Here is a 6,000-nt window from a genome sequence, read left to right as displayed (position 1 = left end):
GTTGTTACTATTGTTGCTTAATTTTAAAGAGGTGCTGAATTGTTTTGCCACCATAGAGTTATCTAGTTCATAATTGTGGTAAATTACTTTGATAGATTTTTCTGATGTTGAAACATTCTTAAATGAGTCATAAAATTCTAGTATGCTATTGGATTTGATCAACCAGTATCTTCTTTAGGATTTCCAGGTCTGTGTTCATAAGTAAAATTGTGCTAATTTAGGAAAAAAGTTTGCTAGACCCAGGACTGCTGGCATGAAAGTAAGGTGATACAAATATAAGTTTGAGGTAGTTAAATAAAACCCTATAGACTTAAATTTGAAATGGAAACATTAATATGAACTCATTAAGATTTTCTCCTCAAAAACTGTGTATTCTTAATTATAACCACTAAAAAAGCCTAAAAACAGATGAAAATTGTAGCAACGAGAATGCCTAGTATACATTTGAGGTTTTGTATTCCTTTGCCTACAAAAAGAAGTTAGGGCTCCTTGGAGATATGGCTCATTCCTAGTCTGGGATGAGAATTTTCCGAAACAAGCCTGGAACTTCTTGTCATAGCACACAGCAAGGAAGATGTCAACAACGACTCAGATCATGGAAACAGGACTGAGAAGCCAACTTGAAGAGGCTCCCACTGTAAAAAATGGGATAATTGGGCACAAATAAATACAACTGCAATTTATTGAAACACATTACATATATTTAAATTTATATGTTTTAAAAAGGATGGCGTGTATGGAAGTAAAAACTGACATTTTTTCCTGCTTCCAATACAACTAAGCATTGCACATACCACATTCAAGGAAAAAATAATTAACACCTTGAAATGAAACCAATAAGAGGTCATTGTACCTGATTCTGGCACCCAAGACAAATAAAATCTTGCATATTTCTTTGCACGTAATACAAGAGCAAAGATTGAGAATGAACCCAGGTGGCCATGATGACTCTAGAATTGTCCACTGCTTTTCAGTGTGCCAAAGCCAGATTTTCCCATTCTATGTTCTAAAGAATGCAAATTCTATGAAAATTCTATTTGTAAAAAATAAAAGATTTCCAGGATCGAGAAATGCCACAAACTAAAATCTTCTCTTAGGGACTCAAAATCTTCATTAATAAATTCAAGTCTCTGAGACATCCTGCAGTAGGAAACCTGCTTCACTCCATATATCCCAGTAATTCCCCAAATTTATCTCACCATGGGATCCATTTCTCTCAGAACATGGACTAGAAAATTACAGAAATACATTCCTGTGGATATTGCACCACATGTTTAATATTTCCTCTCACAAGAAAGGGGGAACTGATATTTATTCAACGTTTACTATACGAAAGACATTGTGCATTGTGAGTTCGTGTATTTTTGCATTTAATATGTCATCCTTACCCTAAATACTTCTGCTGCTATTTTTCATCTCAATACATAGGCTGTTTTTTAACAACTAATATAAGACTGATCCTGAAAGGATTCTTTTATCCTCTTCCAATTGGGATACAGGACTCAATGTGTACAGTAGGATTAAATGTCCCAGATACACCCCAACTTGATCTCAATTCTCCACATTCTGAAGACATTTATGGATATATGAGAGTTTTTCTCACTGTAAGTTTATGGCTGATATTTGGAAAATTATCCCATAAATGACCAAACGCTGTTTAAAAATATACTGTTCAAAAATAAGCCTATTTTTGAAGATTTTTCACTATAGAAATGACAAGAAAATTGACTTTATAAAGTCCCTCAAAACCATTGCTTTGATTTTTCTTCAATATAATAGCCTCATTTCTAATTATACAAAACAACATTTTGAAAATTATGAAGCAATGTATGACTGTTGTTTTCTCTACTGATCCAACAAATGATACGGTTGTTAGAACATGGACTAGGAAACAGACTGTTTGGGTGTAGATCTCAGCTTCAACAATTGCAGGTTGTTTTATATTATCACATCTATTAATCTATGAAAAACTTAGCTTCCTCATCTAAAAAACAGAAATAATATTACCTGTTTTATGTAGTTGCTGTGAGGATTAAATAAACAAAGTATATAAAGTTAGCACTTTGGGGGCCGGCCCCGTGCTTGAGTGGTTAAGTTCACGCGCTCCACTTCAACAGCCCAGGGTTTCACTGGTTCAGATCGTGGGTGCAGACATGGCACCACTTGTCTGGCCATGCTGAGGCCGTGTCCCACATGCCACAACTAGAAGGACCTACGACTAGAATATACAACTATGTACTGAGGTTATTTGGGGAGAAGAAGCAGAAAAAGGAAAAAAAAAGATTGGCAACAGTTGCTAGCTCAGGTGCCAATCTTTAAAGTTAGCACTTTGTGTTTGTTAGCCTTCATTAATTTTTTGACATTCTAATCCATAGCAGTAAGATGGAAACCCCAACTATGAGCCATAAAACATAGTATTTTATTTTAAATAGATAATAATATCAATATACATAATATCAAATATCAAAATATCAAAATAGGTAATAATATCAATCCCAGATTCCTTGTTCCAATGTAACAAATTGAAATGAATGCTCATAATCTGGGAAAGAAGTCAACACAATTTAATATTTTGGAAGTGGATGGAGTCTCTTTGCCAATATCATCAAAAGAAATGTGGCACAAAATCTATAATAATTTTGGGGGCTGGCCACATGGCTGAGTGGTTGAGTTTGCATGCTCCACTTCAGCGGCCCAGAGTTTCACCGGTTCAGATCCTAGGTGTGGACATGGCACCACTCCTCAGGCCACACTGAGGTGGTATCCCACATAGCACAACCAGAAGGACCTACAACTAGAATATACAACTATGTGCTTGGGGGCTTGGGGAGAAGAAGAAAAATTCTATAATTTTAAAACCAGACCTGATGATCTTATTCTGGGAATTTACCCAAAGTTAGGTAAGTGTATCAAAACATATAACAATGTTCCATATTTGGAACATTAAACTATTGGACATTTTGCATTGATCAATAAAGCATGATCAGCATTTTGAGTCAAAAAATTCTTTCTTATGCAGACCTGTCCTGAGTATTGCAGGTAACTTAGCACCTCTGGCCTCTAGGGTATCAATTTCCAATAGCATTCTCTCCTGATGACCAAAACATGTTCCTAAATGCCTTGAGAGTGGAGCAGATAATGCCCCATTTGAGAATCAATAACTTACACAAAAAGGTTCAATATAAACCTTCATCCCGGCCAGCCTTCTCTTTAAAATGTGCCATTGTCCAGGTATCTTTCTATCATCCCAGATATTCAAAAACTGATTGTCCAATACTTCAAAGTTCTTGAAGAAAGTCAACTAAAAACTTTCTGCTCTGTCCCTCTCATCTTGATTAAAAATGCTTTAAGCTTCTGTTGTTTGAAAATTCCTAGGTATATCCCAGTAGCAATAAGTACACCTAATGCCCAGAACTTGGTTTCTAAATACCGTTCCTCACCAAAAGAAACCAGGAGTATTTGGGGAATGGATGATCCCAGTCCTGAACAGGGAATACACAAAGCAAGTCTAGGATGTGTTGTTTGCTAGAAAGCAAACAAAAACTCAAAAACTAATGGAGGGGTATGTCAGGAGAACACAGGAACCAGCTTGAAAGGGCTCAAACCGAGCAAGTTTGGGACATTTTGAGCATCCAAAAGAACAAAGCCTCTAACTTACCAATAAAACAGTAAGTGAAAACCTCCTGGCCAGCCATGATAGAGGAACTAGATGGGACTTATACCCTAATCATAATCACCTAACAAACTGGACAAAATATATGAAATGACATAAACAAATAAAATATATGAGACACGAAACAATTGTCCCAGCTTTCAGTCTGAAGACATTTCCTGAGGAAGAACTCAAAGAAGCCATGGCAGATATAAGAGTCAAATATGAGAGTTCTGGGAGACTTAGATGACTGTAATTTGCAAGGCAGAGTACTAGAGAGGAAGAAACTACACAAAGAAATACTCCCAGACATCTGCATAGGGAAGCCCTTGAATCTATTGCTGAATAGTAAAGTGCACTTATATGGATCAAACTCCTGAGGTCAAGCAAGGAACTACTAAGAAATTGCTAGCCAAATAAGCCCTAGACACCACATAGGGCTGAGATTTTTGTGTTCCAGCCAGCCTACGGTAGGCAGAATTTTGGTCCCTGTACTCTTAAGTCCTCTGGTGTCACATCTGAAGTTATTCTACATTACATGCCCGAAGGGACTTTGCAGATGTAGTTAAGGTTACTAATCATCTGAACTTAAGCTGGGAGATTACTTTGAACTAGCCCAACAGAATCATAAGAGTCCTTAAAAGTAGAAGAGGAAAGCAGAGAGATGTAGCAGAGAAGAAAGTCAGAGAGATTCAAAAGCATAATAAAGATTCAATGCATTATTACTGGCTTGAAGATGAAGAGAGCCAAGCATCAGGAAATGGATAGCTCAGTCATACGACCACAAGAAACTGAACTCTGACAAAAACCTGAGCTTGGAAGAGGACCCAGAGCCCCAGATGAGAACAGCAGCCCTGGCTTGTACCTTGATTTTAGCCTAGTAAGACTCTACATATGGGATCCAACCACAATGCCACACTTCTGACCTACAGAAACTATGAGATAATAAACAGTTTTGTTTTAAGTCATTAAGTTTATAGTAATTTGTTATAGCAGCAATAGAAAATAACACAGCCAGAATAGAGAGTTCTCATGAACACTCTGGATATTCAGTAGAAACCCTAAAGGGTGATGCCTTAGTGATGGGGCCACATCACCTCGAGGGTAGAAGCTACTCTGGATGAAACACAACAAAGAAGAAGAATCCCTCAAAGAATCAAGCATATCTACAAGTACCTTAACTGCCTAGCGATGGACTGCCAACAATCCTTAAAGAAAGACAAAAAAACCTATCACACAAGAGCCTATGATTCACAATATCTCAAGAAATAGGAAAAAGTCACCCTTAAATCAAGAAAAAAGTCAGTAAATAGGATTAGACCCAGAAATTACAGAGATGGTGTTATTAGTAGACAAGGACTTTAAAACAGCTATTACATATTTTTTCAAATATTTAAAGGAAAAAGATGAACCTAGTGTGAATATAAATGAAAGATTAAAAAAAGAACCAAATGGAACTTCTAGAGTTAAAAAAAATACAACATCTAAAATGAAAATTAAACTGGATGGAATTAAGAGCAGATTAGACACTGTAGGAGAAATGATGATATAACAAACAAATATCAAAAGAAACGCTCTGAACTGAAGCAAAGAATGAAAAAAAATGGAAAGAGTTTCAGTGATCTGTGGGACAAAATTAAGCAGTCTAATTGGAGTCCCATAAAAGGGAAAGGAAGCAAAAAGTATTTAAAAAATAATAATGATCAAACTTTTACTGAATTTGATGAAAACTATCAACCTACTGATCCAAGAAGCTTAATGAACCCTTATCAGAAAATATACACACATACACAAAAACATCAAACCTCACTATAATCAAATTGCTAGCAACTAATGGGAAAATTTTACAAAATAGTCATAGAAAAGAAGACATACTGCATATGGGGAAACAAAGACCTCTCTTCTAAAACATTGCAAACAAGGAGACAATGAATGACATCTCTAAAGTGAAGGGGGAAAAAGACAAAACTGTCAATCTAGAATTCTATATATATAGCTAAATATTCTTTAAAAGTGGAGGTCAAATACAGACTTTTTTTCAGACAAACAAAAACCGAGAGAATGTGTTGTCAGCAGAGCTGTACTTAAAGCAATGTTAAAAAATTTCTTTTGTCTGACAGAAAATCACAGTAATATTATAAACCAATGTTACTGCAATGAAAGAAAAGAAAAAAGAAAAAGAAACTTGGATCTGATACACAAACGAATAAATAATGTCAGAAATGATAAGAATGTGGGTAAATATAACAATTTTTCCCATTTTTAGACTTTTAAAGGATAAAAGTTTAAAAGATAATTTACTATTTAAAAGAACATTAAGAACAATGTATTATAGAATTTAGAATATG

This window comes from Equus caballus, chromosome 15 (assembly GCF_041296265.1).
Source record: "Equus caballus isolate H_3958 breed thoroughbred chromosome 15, TB-T2T, whole genome shotgun sequence".
Lineage (NCBI taxonomy): Eukaryota > Metazoa > Chordata > Mammalia > Perissodactyla > Equidae > Equus > Equus caballus.
Note: the sequence above shows the minus strand (reverse complement) of the source record.